Genomic DNA, 18,517 nt, shown 5'->3' with positions numbered 1-18,517 from the left:
ATTATTAAGTGATTGCACACATGATTTGCTTTCAATATCTCTTTGGCATCAGGCAGAGGGGATCATCCTGTCTGTAATGAGTTTTTTTTTTTTTTCTTCCCTCTTCTGGTTTCTTTGATATTACCTGTATTCATTGGCTGATTCACTACTGGTCTTGTGTCCCTTTTTTGCGTGTGTGTCTTCTTCCCACACAACTTGCATTTCTAACCTCATACCACCATCTCACCTCATGCACAATTTATTTTCATCCAATTCTCACCATTCAGGACTGTAGCCTCTTTGATGCATCATGCAGCTGTCTCCCAGTTCTGCAGTTTTGCTCTGACCGCACCAGAAAGCTCGGCTGCGCATTTCCACCCACGTGCCAGATATTCCTACTTGCATGTCCTGCAGCTTAACTACAAAGTTCTCAAATCAGATTCACCGCCTTCCTCCACAAAGCAACTTATTATTTCTAAATATCAAATTTCAGCCGAATTGAACATTTCTATTTCACGGAGTCAGCCTGAAACACATGAAATGTTACTAGAGTCCTTTATTTCTGACTAAGGGTCTCCTCTTTCCTTCTTATGTTTTTGGTTATTATTATTGCTTCATTTTACAGCTTTTTTTTTTTTTTTAGTTCAGGAAGGTTTGATTTTGGATTTGATGTACCCACTTTAGGGCATTTAGAATCTAGAAAACAAGTATTGTACCTTTCTATTTTGGAGGACTCTTATTAACAAGGCATATACTAATAACAAATAAATAGTTGTTAAATTAACTATGTTAGTATTACAAAGTATATGTTATATGACTTTACTGATTTGATCACAGAAAGCGCCTTGACTAGCCAATGCATGCTCAAATATACAGTGGAATTTCTTTAAATTATTTGTCTAACAGTGAGACAAATCCTGTCTCACAAGATTGACTTTAATAATTTAAATGTTTCTTTGGATTTGAGACTTGAAAGCTCAGTGTATGTGGGTGGAAAAGGGCCATTCCCAGCGGCGATGATAGGATTAAGAAACAACCAGCTGAGTAAGCTTTTGTGGCCACAATTCACTTAAAATGCAAAGGGCAGAGCTTTGTATAACTATTGCTAGAGAGACAGACCAATTTTAAATATAGGAGAGAGGTTTAGACTACTAAGTACCACCTTGCTTTTGCAGTCAGAAATGATTCCACTTGTCCTTAAAATAAGAATTGAAAATGGCATTTACTTTGAGGGAGCCAATGAAAACAGTACAATGATCAAGTATCTTTATTGTTCGTCTAGATGAAAATCACATGATAAAACTGGAATCAGCAAAAATGGATGGAAAAGCCTGTGGATATTTTAATTGTCATGTTGTGGGCTTCTTATTATTCTGGTCAGTTTTTGCATGGGACAGTGGCTTCTGTCAGCCAGTTTTTTTTTTTTTTTTAGAAGTTCCAGCACCATTGGGCCCAGTTACAAGGCTGATTAATTTTTCTTTCTTTTTCTTCTTTACTGGTACACAGTATTCACACCTGCATATCAAGTTTGGAAATGCATATCTGTAAGCAGCAATACAAAACTATTCATGGAGAATGCATAATGTCTGAAAAGCAAGAAAACATTCCTGCCATGTATTCATTTCTAAATGCAAAACTGGCTAACATATTTGTTACCTCTGTGTAGTGAGAGTAGTTCATTTTCAAAACAGATAAAATTCAGTCTTTAGGTGTGAGTGGTATGAAAGACTTTTTTTTTTTTTTAAATTTCTAAGTCATTTGGAATTCTTAAGCTTACTGACATGATGGTTGTGGTGGTTTGATTCAGGTGTCCCCTGTAAACTTAGGTGTTCTGAATGCTAGGTTCCCAGCTGATGGAGATTTGGGAATTAACACCTCCTGGAGGCAGGATATTGTTGGGGGTGGGCTTATGGGTGTTATAGCCAGTTTCCCTGTGCCAGTGTTTGGCACACTCTCCTGTTGTTATTGTCCACCTGATGTTGGCCAGGGGTGATGTCCACCCTCTGCTCAAGCCATTGTTTTCTCCTGCCATTGTGGAGCTTCTCATGGAGCCTATAAGCCAAAATAAACCTCTTTTTGCCCACAAGCTGCTCTTGATTGAGTGATTTCTACCAGCAATGTGAACCTGACGGCAACAATGGTCCATACCTGAAACTTATGCAGGAGGACCTTTGTCTTTTGATTTATGAAGAACAAATCTTTTCTTCCATTGCCTATCAGCATCTTCATTTGATTTCTGGATATTAAATTCTACGTTTGCTCAGTCAATAGCTTTCCACTCATCCAAAGTCATCTCTTTTGGAATATCCTCCTTAACCTCTTCCACTTTGTTCTCCATGTTTTCAGTGTCTGCTACTTGATGTTTTTCACCTTCAGATGTTTCAGTCAATCACTGCAATTGTAAGATCTTTGTTTCTGAATTATTTGTGGGATTCTCTCCATGTGTGTCCTCATGCTTCAGGTCACTGTAATGTGCAAAAGATCTATCACTTCCTATCTGCCTATCAAATTCACTTTGCCACACAATCCATGGCCCATGATGCAGCCATACCTTCCTTGACCCCTTCCAAGACCACTATGGCCTCGGATAGGGTTCCTTCACCCTTTCATTCAAGCGGCTTTTCAAACCTCTTTTCAGGAGGTGAGCCCCTTTCTGGTCTTTCTATCAGTTATTTTTCCTTCACTCTGAAGTTATTGATCAGGTCTTCTGCTCGCACATCTTATTCTTTCTTTGGTGCCAAGCATGGTATATTATTTATTTGTTTATTAGAGAGAGAGAGGGAGGGAGGGAGAGAGAAAGAGAGAGAGAGAGAGAGAGAGAGAGAGAGAGAGAGAGAGAGAGAGAGTAAGAGAGTGTATAGATGTGGCAGGGCTTCTTGCCACTGCAAACTAACTCCAGATACATGTGCCATTTTGTGCATCTGGCCATATATGGGTACTGAGGAACCTGGGCCCTCAGGCCTTGCAGGCAGGAACCTTTAACTACTGAGGCATCTCTCCAGCCCCCTCCTCCTTCTTGTCAGCCATGCTGACTTTGGGGCACAGCAGCTTCTTGTGATCCTCCCATAACCCTTTCTGCAGCTGTTTGCCTGCAGCATTGGAGATGATGGAGTTTGTTTTGGCCACAGAGCCCCAAATTCCAGGCTTCTTTTTTCTTGTTCTTTGTTGCCTTCAGTACCTCAAAGCGGTCAGATTTGTTGTCAAATAACTGGTCAAGTGGCTTGGTGACCACACAGCCAAAATCTTACTGTAGGTGACCAGGAAAGCCAAAAGCACCTATAAGCTGACAAGAGACATGGGGAGGGAGCCTTCTCCTCTGGTGTCAGGCATACATCCTCAGGTGGCCAATGCTTCACAACATCCTGATTCTTACTATGATACTTTAAAAAAATTTATTTTTCATGATTTATTTGGGGAGAGAGAGAGAGAATAGGAATGAGTACACCAAGGCCTTTGCTACTGCAAATGAATTCCAGATGCATCACTTTGTGCAACTGGCTCTAAGTGGGTACTGGAAATCAAACCTGGGCAGTCAGACTTTGCAAACATGTGCCGAAAATCGCTGAGCCACCTCTCCAGCTCCATTGTTTTAATCTTAGTTTAAAAACTTTATTTGACAGAAAGAGAGAGAGATTGAGAGAGGGACACTAGGGCTGCTTGCAGCTGCAAAGAGACTCCAGGCATGTGCTACTCTGTACCTGGCTCTATGTGGGTACTGGGCAATCAAACCCTTTACCACTGAGCCATGTCCCCAGTCCTCACAACACTAATTTCTGACCAGGCAGGCAGAATGTTTAGAGTTGTACAGTCACCATTGGTGGGATTTAGGCCTACACTCTCTATGTCAGATTCTTAATTATTACCGCTACCCACTCTTCACCTTCTTTCCTATCTAACTTAGATTCCATGCACTAATCTATTTTAAATAGAGTTTATCTATTTCTGGGTTAAATGGATATGAAAATAAAGTTCAGTAAGAGAAAAATAGAATAATATATTGTTCAGCACAAATTGTATATTGACACCAAATCTTAATACTGCTCTAAAAATGGGCAAAATTGCCTGGCTTTTTCTTTTATTTATTTATTTTTATTAGATATAGACATATTTAGAATGTAAATAATACATGTTGGCACCATCCTTTCTCTCCTCCATGCCCCTTTTCTGAGGAGGCCTTCATCGTTGGAGATGCAGGTCAACCCCATGGGGATTGTGGGTCATGCATTATGGGGGCAGCAGTCAGTTATGGGGCAGAAGCAACGTCTCTGTGCAAAACATGTCAACTTGTGGTTCTATCAGTCTTTCTGCCTCCTCTTCCACAAAATTCCCTGAGCCATATTAGGTACATTTTAAGTCTACTTCAGAGATGGGCACTTAGGAGCCTCTGGATCTCTGGTTTGGGAGCTGTTGAGTGTCCTTGGTGGCTATCTTCTTCATCCTTGTGCTGATATCAGATTCACTATGAAAACAGCACTCTTGCTCTTTTCCCCAATTCCCCTTGGTTTCATCTTGGGCTGGGGTGGAGTGTGCTGGGTCATTTATCCCCTCAGGTCCAACTCCCATCTGAAAAAGAGAGGCAGGTTCTTCAACAGAGAATGAAGTCAGCACCAGTTAGATGGGACAACCATTATTAATTTAGAGACAATTTAAAAGATGTAGACCCTCTGATAGCCCAAGATTAGAGGCAGCTTGACAGTGGAAAGCAGAATCATTATCTGGATATGATTCTGACTTATTTTCCAGTTCCAGATATGGTTTCCTCTCCACTGAGTGGTTCTGTTAGTCAGTCCAAGAACAGTTACCCACCATGGCTGTGTGCCACTATTGCACTTGTGTGAGCATCGCATCAGGTGTTTGCTTCTGAGTCACTTAGCCTTTGAGTTGCTTGGACAGATTTTGGCCACTTTCCCCCGGTAGCTCGTGTAGTGCCTTCCAGCACTAGATGGGCTAATTGTCTGAGGACTGGTTATTTTTTGGATTTCAACCAGGCATCTCCATGGTCCCTGCTAACAGTATGTGGTGTCTTCAGCAGTAGGGTCTTACTATTAACCTCTGGTGAGGAATCAAAGCTCTGACAGAAGTCTGTCTTGTTTGTTGTGGGAGATCAAGAAAGTCTCTCTGATTAACAGTTCATTGTGGATGTATATCACATTCTGGTACAGGGAGTTATAGGCCAGTGCCAAGGAAGAAGAAAAAAAAAAAAAAAAGAAAGAGAAACTGGAGAAATTGCGGTTAGGCTTTTCTCACCATCTTGAGCACCCTTTGATTCAGATGCTCCCCTAAGGTCTGCTTGAGGGTTATGCCTTTTAGTCTAGCTTCTAGGATTTAGGATTCTATGGTGCCAGTTCATTCAGTTTGCGTCCAGTTTTGTGTCCCCCCTCCCCACCCTTACCCTTTCCCAATCCTCTACCCTCCCTATTGTCTAAGCTTTGAGATGCCAATCAGTATGTCAGCAACTTGGGTTGATCCAGGTTACTAACTGCAGATGAGTGATACCATGTTATGGTCGTCTTTCTGTGATTGTGTGAGTTCGCTTAGAATGATTTGTTCTAAGTTGGACCATTACCCTACAAATTTCATTGTGTCATATTTTCTTACTTCTGAATAGAATTCCATCACATAGATATACCACATCTTGGTTATCCATTCATCCAATGATGGACACCTGGGTTAATTCCAGTTCTTAGCTATTGTGAACTGAGCAGCTATAAACATGGTTGAGCACATATCTCTGAACTGAGATGTGGAGCTTTTAGGTTAAATGCCCAGCAAGGGAATTACAGGGCAGGCTGGTAACTCTATATTCATCCTTTTCAGGAGTCTCCATATTTATTTCCATAGTGGTTGTACCAGCTTACATCCCACCAACAGTGAATGAGTGTTCCTATTTCTCCATATCCTCTCCAACATTTGTTTTCATTTGATTTAAATTTTTTTATTTATTTTTATTTATTTATTTGACAGAAAAACAGGAAGAGAGAGAGAGAGAGAGAAAGAAAGAGAGAGAGGGGGGCACACATCAGGACCTCCAGCCACTGAAAATGAACCCCAGATGCATGCGCTCCCTTGTGCATCTGGCTAATGTGGGTTCTGTGTACTTGAACCTGTGTCCTTTGGCTTTGCAGGCAAATGCCTTAACCACTAAGCCATCCCTCTAGCCCTTATTTGATTTTTTAATGTTTGCTATCCTTACTGGGGTTAGGTAGATTCTCATAGTTGTTTTAATTTTCATTTCCTTAAGGGTTAGGGATGTTGAACATTTTCTTAAGTGTGTGTTAGCCATTTGTAATTCTTCCTATGAGAACTCTCTATTCAGTTCTCTGCCACACTTTTGGAGTGGGTTGTTTGATTTTTTTTTTTTTCTTGTTTAGTTTTTTTGAATTCTTTGTAGGTTCTAGATATTAGGCTTCTGTCAGTGGTATATCTGGCAAAGATTTTCTCCCATTTGGTGGGTAATCTATTGGCTCTGCTTATGATATGTTTGTCTGTGCAAAAGCTTTTTAGCTTTGTGAGATCCCATTGGTTGAGTGCTTTTTTAATTTCCTGGAGTACTGGGGTTTTGTTCCAAAGTTTTTTTCCAGTCCTATATCATGGAGAGTGCCTCCTATTTTTTTCTGCCAGTAGTTAAGAGTTTCAGGTCTTATGTTGAGATCTTTAATACATTTGGACTTGATTTTTGTGTATGTAATGAGTGTGTCTAATTTTATTTTTCTAAATATGGTCATCTAAATTTGTCAAACATCATTTGTTGAAGATGTTGTCTTTTCCCCAGTCTACATTATTGGAACTTTTGTCAAAGATCAAGCAGTTGTAGTTACTTGACCTAAGGTCTGGATCTTTAATCCTGTTCCATTGGTCTATTTTTTTTTCCTCATTCCAGTAACGGGCTGTTTTTGTCACTATAGCTTTGTAATATAGCTTTAGATCAGGTATGGTGATGCCACCAGAGGGTTTTTTTTTTTTTTTCCCCCTGAGGATATGTTTGGATATCCAAGGCCTTCTGCCATTCCATCTGGATTTTGAGGTCATTTTTTCAATCTTTGTGAAGAATGATTCTGGTATTTTCATTGGTATTGTGTTAAATATGTATATTGATTCTGGTAGAATTGCCATTTTCACAATATTAATTCTACCTATCCAGGAGCATGGGAGGTCTTTTCATGTTCTCAAGTCCTCCTTGATTTCTTTTTTGAGTTTTTTTTTTTTTTATGTTCTCATTATATAGGCTGTTCACATCCTTGGTTAGTGTTATTCCAAGGTATTTAATATTTTTGTTGTTATTGAAAATGGGATAGAGCCGGGCGTGGTGGCGCATGCCTTTAATCCCAGCACTCGGGAGGCAGAGGTAGGAGGATTGCCGTGAGTTTGAGGCCACCCTGAGATTCCATAGTGAATTCCAGGTCAGCCTGGGCTAGAGTGAGACCCTACCTCAAAAAACAAAAAAACAAAAACAAACAAGAAAATGGGATAGTCTCACTGATTTCTTTCTCTATATATTTGTCCTTTGAAAATAGAAAAGCTACTGATTTTTGTGTATTTATTTTGTATCCTGCCACTTTGCTGAAGGAATTTATCACCTTTAGAAGTTTTGAGATGGAAAGTTTTGGGTCACTTATGTATAGGATCATATCATCTGTAAATAGGGCTAATTTTACTTCTTCCTTTTCAATTTGAATCTCTTTTATTTCTCCTATCTTATTGCTTGGGCTAGTACTTCTAGTACTATGTCGAAGAGCATTGATGAGAGTGTTGCCTAGCTTTAATCTGTATTTAATCACACCTCTCTGGCTTAACATCAACCCAACATATCAGCCCAACTGTCAGTTTTTTAAGTAGGTGCCCAAGAAAGTAATGGGCTCAGATGATCACTGGCCTCCCAGTTACTTGTGGACTGGCTGGAACCCTTAACCCTGTCCAGTGAGGCAGAATGCCTTCCTGGTAATCTCTCAACTCTCATTCCATACAGAAAATACTCCACTACTTGGATATGGAGAGATGGTTCAGTGGTTAAGGCACTTGTCTGCAAAGCCTGAGAATGTGAGTTAGATTCCCCAGTACCCAGTACATCTGGAGTTCTGTTGCAGGGGCTGGAGGCCCTGCCATGCCCATTCCTTCTCTATTTGCCTCTCTCTCTCTCAAATAAATAAATGAATGAAATAAAAAAAATACCACAAACCCTCTTGTCTCCTCAAAGTTATTATAGGTAACTCACAGGTGAATTTTGCTATTTTTCTTCCCCAAATTTGCATGCTTTCTCATATATGGATGCAAGTAAATTTATTTCTCTTTAATTCTCCTAAATAATGAATGAACTTTCTTCTTACAATCTAATTCTCAGGTTTCCACCTCTTGCCTTCTAATTATATTACTTCTTTTCCTCTTCCTCCACCTTCTTCCTCCTCTTCTTTTACTCCTCCCCTTCCACCTCCCCTCCCCCTCTTCCTCCTCCTTCTTCTGCTTTTTTTTTTCTTTTCTTGAGGTAGGATCTCACTTTAGCTCAGGCTGACTTGGAACTCACTTTGTAGTCCAGGTTGGTCTTTGAATGCAGTTTGATCTTCCTTCCTCAGCCTCCTGAGTGCTGGCATAAAAGTTGTGTCACCACACCTGGTTCTCTTTGGATCTCACTTATAACTTTAGATGCTAAATGTGAATTCTTTTTCCATGTAGAAAGAGGAAATGGAATATTTCTGGCACTTTTCCCATCATCACTCACTACTGTAAACCTCATGTATCTTTACTGTCAAAGAATACAGTTGACATCATATTATACAAATGTAATTTCCTTAGGTGCTTTATAAACTAAATGCTTGAGGCAAAGAGTTTTGTAATACTTTGAAGATTATAAATACTATTTACCATAGAATCAAATAATGTAACTGTATTTACAGCCAATAAATATAACAGTATGTCACTAAAAAATGTTTCCTTGGTAGAATCCTCCAAATATTAAGAGGAAAGGTGTTATATTTCATCATTTGTTCAAAACGATGTTTAATTTCGGTTTATTTCCTATTTCAGCCTTGAGCTACTTAGTGCACAGTTCAGCTGACATTTCTAACTGATTTATCCTTTTTTTTGGTCTTTTTTTTAAACCACATTACCAAAATATTTTATTATTAAACACATAGTCTAGGGCTGTGGAGATGGCTCAGTTGTTAAAGGCATTTCCTGGCAAAGTCTGTCAGCCCAGTTTCAATTATCTAGCAGCCATGTAAAGTCAGATCTAAAGTGGCTTATGCATTAAGCATTTGTTTGCAGTGGCAAGAAACCATGGTGTGCATGTGCTCACACACACGGAAACAAAAATAAACAACATATATTCAATTATGATTTTCATCTAATTCTGTCCATTTTCTTGACATTTTCCAACACTCTATTTTATTCTAAATCAACTGACTTCAAGCTTATTTCATAGCTATGATGCTGAATCTCCTCTTTACAAAGTTCTTGTGTTGCCTTACCCATTTTTGAATCATTTTTATTTCTTTTTTAATATTTTATTTACTTATTTGCAAGCAGAGAGGGATAGAAGAGAGACAGAGAGAATGGGTGAGCCAGGGCTCTTGCCACTGCAAATGAACTCCAGATACATGCATCATTTTGTGCATCTGGCTTCATTTGATACTGGGGAATCAAACGAGGGTCCTTAGGCATTACAGGCAAACACCTTAATCACTGACTCATCTTTCCAGCCCTCTTCCTGTTTTCTTATTGATATTTTCTTCATTAGTTTGCTAGAGTAGATCTTCCAGAAATTTTCTCAGGGAGAATGGCTGAAAATTTATACTTATGATCTTCTATTTATCTCTATCTTACACAAGGTCATTTGTTTCTCTCTTTTCTTTAATTCAGTTAGCTTTGGACTTCAGTTTGAAGGCCTTTGTCTTTCTTCAGCTTTCAAAGTATGTGTGTATGTGTGTGTTTTTTGAACTGTGCATGTGTGTGTGTGTTTCTTTTTGTTTTGTTGTTTTCTGCTTTCTCTTCTATCATCATATTAATTCAATGTGGGATGTCTAGAGTTGACTCCATAAAACATTTTTGAAATTATATATTTGTGTGTGTGTCTGTATGTGTGTGTGTGTGTGTGTGTGTGTGTGTACAAACCAGGGCCTCTTGTCACTACAAATAAATTCTAGACACTTGTGCCACTTTTTTGCATCCAGTTTATGTGAATGACTAGGGAATTGAACCTGGCCTGACAGGCTTTATAGGCAAGCATCTCTTACTGCTAAGCAATCTTCCTAGCCTCCCTGAAACATTTAAATTACTTTTTTAAAATTAAATATCATTTCAATTTTACTTTTTGAGACAGGATTTCAAATAGCCTAGGGAAACTAAAAGCTCTAGGTAGCTGATGTTAAACTGCTGACATTCCTGCCTCTGCCTTCCTAGTGCTGTGATTATAGGCATGTATTCATGTCTGGCTTAAATGTGATTTTATTTATTGTTTTCCATTCATATTATTGAATGTGAATTACAATTCTAGTTCATCTGGTGTTCACTCTATACCCCCTTCTCATGCCTGTGCACAATATAATGCCAGTAATTCAGTAAGGGGATGAATTCATGTATGCTGTTCATATATGCTGGAATCACAGTGCATCAAACATTGCTCATATGTCACATTACTAGTCTTACATGATTAAGTGACTCCTGTGTCAGACATTGTTATTGAAGCTGGGGATGCTCTAGTGAACAAAGCAAGTAAGAGCCCTGTTCTAAGAAACTTAAGCTCTCTGCAATGAAAGGAGAGAAAACAAATAAATATTAAATGTGTTCCAAAGTGCATTCACATTGTTCAAAATGCTTTCATTCATAAAATAGTGGATATATGAATAATTAACAGATTATATTATAATACTGCTATATAGAAATTAAAATGACAATGACGTGAGGGAGAGGTTAGGTAGTCACTTTAGATTGGGTTGTCAGGTACAGATTGCTTGAACAGGTGCCTCTGAACTTGAAATTTCAATGGACAAGAGAGTATTGATGCAGATAGAACAGCTGGCTGTGCAAAGTTCTCATGTGAAATAGGTCAGAGCAATGAATGCGTGTCACATATGAGAGGATGGGGTGATCAATATTAGAAATATAAGCAGACTTTCAGGTCTTTCTAAGTCATGGAAAGAATTTAGATTTTCTTCTATGTAGGATGGGGGATCACTAGGGTATTTAAAGGAGGGAAATGATATAAGGTGATTCGTGTTTTAGGATGACAGCTTTATCCAGCATATGAAGAATGGATTGCAGAGGTCCTGGAACAGAAGTAGGGAACCACTAAGATTAGTCTAGGTAAGATATGATAGTGAAGCCGGGCGTGGTGGCACACGCCTTTAATCCCAGCACTCAGGAGGCAGAGGTAGTAGGATTGCCATGAGTTTGAGGCCACCCTGAAACTCCATAATGAATTCCAGGTCAGCCTGGTCTACAGTGAGACCCTACCTTGAAAAACAAACAAACAAACAAAAAGATATGATAGTGGCTTTGAACAGATCTGAGATGGAAATTAGTGGAGTTTGAGATTGGCTCAATTTTGTTTCAATTTTGTAACCTGTTCTCTCTTTTGTTTTGCTGATTTATACTTCCCTGGTGTTATGTGAGAGTATATGATAATATAAGGTAGAAAATTGTCTTGAAGAGTCATTTTTCTGTTTTCGTAAAGGATGAGAGCAACAGTCACTGAGCTTACATACATTACTTCACGATGATATGATCTTTTCCCAGGAAGGAACCTCTAGTTCCTGCCCTGTTTTGGGAATCTCTTCTATACAATGTGTTTTCAGCATTCCTTCTTTTGCTTGCAACCCTTCTGCAGCACATCTCCATAGAGCATGTGCAAATGTATACATTGCACTCACCAATTTAGATTATGAGCTGCGAGGACAGGGAGTACTCACGGCATGGTAGTCAGTATGATGCTGACTGAAAATAGTCATCTGAAAACATGAGCACATCACTGAGTAAAGAGACTGATCATTAAGTTTACTTTTTCTGCCACATTAAAATTATTTTTGATAATTTAATATATGCATATGATATATTTTATTCATATTCACCTCCCATTATGCTTTTATTGTTTTGGTTTTTCGAGGTAGGGTCTCACTCTAGCCCAGGCTGACCTGGAATTCACTCTGTAGTCTCAGGGTGCCCTTGAACTCTCAGAGATCCTTCTACCTCTGCCTCCTGAGTGCAGGGATTAAAAGCTTACACCACCACACCAAGCCCGTTATGCTTTTTCATTGCCCTACCACCCTTTCTTTCTAACTAACCCCCTTCATGCTTTCCTGTTCTCATGAATTTATTTTGTGACCCATTCAATTAAACTGGGTTTGCTTGCATGAGCTTGGGTGGGGAACTGTTTACTGTAATATGGACAATTTATCAGTGGCTATCCCACCAAAGAACATGACTTCCTCTCACAGCAACCGTTAATTGCTAACAGCTACCCTGGGAGGAGGGACTTATAAGCCTTTCCATATCCATGATGGAATGCAGATGCTCAGTCTTGCTCAGGAAACCATAGCTGCTGTGAGTTATCATAGTGGCCATGTTGCCTTCAGAGGATAGGCTTCCACAGCACTCCTTCCCATCCTCCGGTTCTTAACATTGTTTTTGCTCCCTTTTCAGCAATGTTCTCTGAGCCTTGGGATGTGTGGTTGGCAGAGCTGTCCTGTTTAAGGCTGATCACACAACAGTCGTTCATTATCTTGTTTTATCAGCTATGTGTCTCAACATTAACTTCTGCCTACTGCAAAAAGAAACTTCTGTGACTGCGGTTGAGAGCAGCACTAATCTCCGGGTATAAACACGAATATTTAGAAGGCGGTTTGATGAGTGCAGCATGCCTATTTTACAAAACAATAGTAGTAGATCCCCATTTAGGACACACAACCTTAAAAGCCATGGGCATCTGACCAAGTTTTCAGTAGCAGGAATAAATTCCCTTCTGTGGAGTGGACCTCAAGTCCATCCAAACAGAAAGCTGTTGGTTATCCCCACAGGAATCATGTCACTATTGTTCCATTGGGCACACCTTGCTTAGCAGGTCAGTTATGGAGCACATAGGGTCCACAGCTGGTTAAACCTTCTTTTTTTTTTTTTTTGTCTTTCAAGGTAGGGTCTCACTCTAGCTCAGCCTAAACTGGTATTCACTATCATTCAGGGTGGCCTCAAACTCATAGCAATCCTTACCTCTGCTGCCCAAGTGCTGGGATTAAAAGTGTGTATGACCACACCTGACTCACAGCTGGTTAAAACTTTTGGTGACTTTTCTATCTCAGCAGCTTGCAAAGCATCTTCCAGCACTATGAAACATAGCCAGCCCGGAAGAAGCTTCCAGCTCAGTTCCAGTCTGATGTCTCTACATCCGATGGAAGCAATAGGTATCTTAGCATATAGTTTTGATGGGCAACCAAAATAATTTTGCCTCAGTTTTTGTCACTGGCCGCAGTGAATCCCATTACAATTATTTAATAGCTACAATCACATGTCACCTGAGATCTCTTTCTAAACATGTATTTTGCTTATAGCAGTGCTGGTGACTGAACTCGGGGACTTGTACATGCTAGGCTAACACTCTACCACTGAGCCACATTTCCAACCCCACACTCACATTTTAAATACTTCTATGTCAAGAAATCCAAGAATTCCTCCCAGCTATATATAATGGGCAAGATTTAGAATTCAGATTTAGAAACCTTTAGTCTAACTTCTGGTTCTGTTTCACTTATTCCATGGGGTGATGGATGGTCTTCATTTCTTCAAACCTAAAACATCAAAATTTTATGTGATTGTGAATGTTATATGTGCAAAGAACTTGTACACCATGATGAACACAAAAGCGCTGTTATCCCAGCACAGATCTGAGCTTTAACTGCAGTGTGGATAGTGTTTTGAAATCTTCATATATAGCAACAGTTTGTTCCTTATGGTATTCTTATAGAGGGCAGGCTTTTTACTATACCACTTTCACATGGGAAAATAGAGATGCTACATTCTGGTATGCAGCAGAGGCAGAGGCCACACTTGAACCTGGCTCTTTGCCCTTATAGTCAACTATAATATAATCATACAATTCATACAACACAATTGCCACACTGCTTCAGCACTCTGTAAATTAGAATTATCGCACTATTTATAGGGTATGAATTAGTGCAAAATATGTACCTGGCACAGTTAGGAAACAGGGTACAGTTAGTAAAAGGGCAGGATCAGTCTAGTTTTTAAATAATTATGCTGGTAAAGATCTTTTTTAAATAAGGAAAAAAAATGCCTCATGCTTGAGCAATTGTGATGAACTTTTATCTAATTACTATGTGTGAATTAGTAGATAATCAGAAAATATATAGGTTACCTTACATTTTATTATGTGACTATTCTTTAGTGAATATTTATTATTTGAGCTATACGTTTTCAGAAAAATAACTTTCAGCTTTAGCATTTCAAAAGACATTATTTTCTTTCAAATGAGCAATAGCTTATTTCTCCTTTTATAGTATTTGTAGATATTCAAACATATTCAGACCTTCAATCATGTTTAAAGACCTCAACTAATGGAATACCACTTATATTTTCAAGTTAGTTGACAAGAGTGACTTTTCCTTAAAGGATACTAAAATAAACAACATGTGCAGATGGGTTTCCTAACTATAAATTTTTATAATTATAGTACCACAGAAACTGGATTTCCACAGCTTGAGGGAACATCTCATCTTACCTGCCAAATGAAGGTTGCATTGTATATTTAAGATAATTTTCTTCAGTTCCCTATTATACAAATTAATCTTTTTCTGCACAGATTCTTCTGTGACACATAAATGATTATGCAAGACCATTTCTGCAAGGGAATTGTTCAATGATATTATCAGCCAAAATTGTAAGTTGAGGTCAAGTGATGTCAAGCCATTATTTAAAGAAGAAAGACAAAGGGAAAGAGACAAATTGTAGAGAAGAAATTTAATACATTTTGGCAACATATGTAGGAAGGTCAGTGAAGGATACCAGGCTGGAGTGATGTCATTATAATTGGCTTCAGTTCAGAAGTGGCAGGGTGGCAGTTAGCCAAAAAGGCACTTTGATGCTATTTGTTTATATATTCTATTTAGCTATCCATATCCAGAAGTGGAGATTACAGCCGATAATTTTAGGGTAGATGACTGATTATTGCGATTACTGCATTGTTTCAAGCTTTGTTTCGAAAATGCAATGTCTTTTTGTTGGGTAGAACTTTCCTTTCAAGACACATTCCTTCCACATTTGTAGGGCCTTCTACAAGCTAAAGACATCCACCAGTTGCTGCAGAGGGATTTGTTTGATGGGATGATACGGATGCAGGTTTGAGTTTCAAGAATGTAGTTAGAAAAGATTACCATGTGTTATAGTTACCTCTTTCTTGCTTGGACAAACACCCAAACAGAAAGCAGCTTATGGACAGAAAGGGCTTATTTTCAATTTACTGATGCCAGGGGAAGCTTCATCATGGCAGAAGAAGCTGGCTCACTTCATCATACCATCATACATCCACAGCAGAGAAATAACAAACAGCTAGAGTTCAAGCTAGCTCTGGACACACATTAGGGATAGACCCAAGATGGGCCTCCAGTGACACCCCTTCTCCCAGGTTTGATTCCCCAGGACCCATGCAAGCCAGATGCACAAGAGGCACATGAATCTGGAGTTTGTTTGTAGTGGCTACAGGCCCTGGCATGCCCATTCTTTCTCTGTCTGTCTCTCTCCTCTCTGCTTGCAAATAAATAAATAATTTAAAAAATACCAGAGGCTATAGGGCCATTTACATTCAAACACCACACCATGATCTTTTAAAAGTATTCTGTGGTTGGACAAGTTCAGGCCCTGGAACTTGGTGTAAGGGCTAGCCTCTTCCTGAGATAGCCCAGCCCTAATCAACCAGCTGACTCTCTAGTTCACCTGAGCTATTAGATAGCCCACCATTATAAGGTAATAAATACCTTTGTAAGGGGAGGGCAGTCTGTCTGCCCACTTGGGAACTTCCAACTGTGGGTGAGTTTTTCTTTCGGCCGGGTATGGGCTGGCTGGGACCAGGCCCAGGCCCAGACCCAGACCCAGCCAGGAGTGGCCCCTAGCCCTTACTATCCTTGTAGGCTCTTTTGCCCCCTCCAGCTCCCCGCATGGCAGGAGCTCCTTGAACTTTCTCTTTTCTTTCCACAGTTTTTCCAGGCCCTTGGTGCCTTTCCTTGGCCTATACTTCCCTTAATAAATATGATAATTTAATAAAAAAAAGTACTAAGGAATCATGTCTCAGCAGCCTCCCCTTCATTTGTCACACTGTGCCTTTTGAGAGGGAGAAAAGAATGAATGAGCTCAGGGTGTTTTCCTTTCTGCTTCTGTCGTAATGTACATTGTTTCTGTGCAGACTATGTATGGGTAATTTTGAAGAGTTTTCACTTTATCCACTACATCATATGCAGTTAGCTATTAATGGCCTCACGTTGGTTAGAGTTTTGCCAAGAAATAAAACTCTTTATTTGTGTGCAGATAATATAGACCAAATCCGTCCAGTAAAAATATCACACAGGCCACAAACAGGAACTTACATACTATTTAAAGTTCTAAGTAGCTACATAGAAAAGCTAAAAATTGAATATTATTTAAAAATATTTTACCTATATTTACTTATTTGAGAGAGAAATAGGTAGATAGAGATATATAGAGAGACAGAGAGAAAGAGGGAGAGTGAATAGGTGAGCCAGGGCCTCTAGCCACTGCAAATGAACTCCAGATATATGCACCACCATGTGCATCTGGCTTACATCGGTACTAGGGAATCAAATCTGGGTCTTTAGGCTTTTCAGGCAAGTGCCTTAACTGCTAGGCCATCTCTTCAGCTCTAATTCTTTTTCTTTAACACCTCTATTCCAAATCCTAACACTTAAGTGTATAATTATAAACAGGCCCTTCCCATTACCTTCTTTCCCCCTTTTTTTTTGTCGCTCCTTTTCACTGAACTCCTTTCCAACTAATCCCACTTCTAGTTTGAGGTTGGACCAGTTTTAATGAAAAGGGGGTAGGAAACTATTTTGGTGGATAATATCTGGAAAATTAAGTATCTGACTTTGTGACTTACACATCTTTCCTCATCTTGAAGGTCCCTAAGAATTATTACATTGCTCTTCTCACCACAGATGTCTCTGCAAAATTTCACTTTCTGGATCTGAAGGCCCTATCCACCAGACCACTTAAATCCTGGCACAGTTCCTACTGAACAGGTGGGGGATCACTGATATATTTCTGTCACTTGACAGAATATCTTGGAGGATGCTAAGTACTTAAACATGGGTGAAACAATCACAGTGAGGACATCAGAAAGAAATGAGAAGTGCTCATGATCAGATACCCTAACTAGAGCATAGATAACAGAATTGATCTCTGTGGGCTTAATACCTCTCCAGATAACCAAACACCTTTTGACTTCTTTAGTTCAAAGAAAAATTATATCTTAAGCAAGTCGATAAATAATTCTCTGCTATAGACTTTTATTTCATTTATATAATTTAAGCATAGTCTCATTTAGTCACAAAACCAAATAAACCATCATGTTCTTAAGTCTCTGGTGAAGTTTTGTTGACCATAAGAAATTTCAGTGTTATAAACAAGTAATGAATTAACATAAAATCTTGGTGCAAAAGTATTCTATTTTTTTTTCTCAGTTTTTTTTCTATTTCTTTCTAATGTTTCTTAATGAGTGAAAATTACTAGTACAGATCATGGAGAGATGTGCAGTTTTCTCTAATGGAAACTGTCCTATTTGTAAGTTTGGATAAAGATAATAATGAACAAGGGCTGGAGAGATTGCTTAGTGGTTAAGGCACTTGCCTGCAAAGCCTAAGGACCCAGGTTCAATTTTCCAGGTCCCACGTAAGCCAGGTGCACATGGTGGCACATGCATCTGGAGTTTGTTTGCGGTGGCTGGAGGCCCTGGCATGCCCATTCTCATTCTCTCTCTCTCCCTCTCTTTGTCTCTAATAAATAAATAAAAATAAAATATTTTTAAAAAGATAATGAACGGGCTGGAGAGATGGCTTAGCGGTTAAGCGCTTGCCTGTGAAGCCTAAGGACCCCGGTTCGAGGCTCGGTTCCCCAGGTCCTACGTTAGCCAGATGCACAAGGGGGCGCACGCGTCTGGAGTTCGTTTGCAGAGGCTGGAAGCCCTGGCATGCCCATTCTCTCTCTCTCCCTCTATCTGTCTTTCTCTCTGTGTCTGTCACTCTCAAATAAAATAAAAAATAAAAAAAATAAAAAAAAAAGATAATGAACAACAAAAATTCCTGTCTTTAAAGTCAGTTGAAGATGTTTCCAGTCACAAAATGCTAATGTAACTTACAACTCACCTTTCTCATATTTCTTCCCTGGCTACTGCTTCATGCACTTCCATCCTTTGGACACAAACTACATGCCAGTGGCTTGATGTTCTATAGGCTCCCTGCATTCTACTGCAAGTTGCATGACTATGTACATGGTAAAGTTCAGTTTGGATGGTCACAAACCGGGAAGCAGA

General features: G+C 39.3%; 1 pseudogene; it reads right to left on the bottom strand.

The window, feature by feature from the left end:
* Positions 1-2,134: 2,134 nt before the first annotated feature.
* Positions 2,135-2,724, bottom strand: LOC123460710 (annotated as a pseudogene).
* Between the last annotated feature and the right edge of the window lie 15,793 nt (positions 2,725-18,517).

Source organism: Jaculus jaculus, chromosome 5, assembly GCF_020740685.1.
Source record: "Jaculus jaculus isolate mJacJac1 chromosome 5, mJacJac1.mat.Y.cur, whole genome shotgun sequence".
Lineage (NCBI taxonomy): Eukaryota > Metazoa > Chordata > Mammalia > Rodentia > Dipodidae > Jaculus > Jaculus jaculus.
The sequence above is the reverse complement of the archived record's forward strand: the minus strand, read 5'-3'. Positions and strand labels throughout refer to the sequence as shown.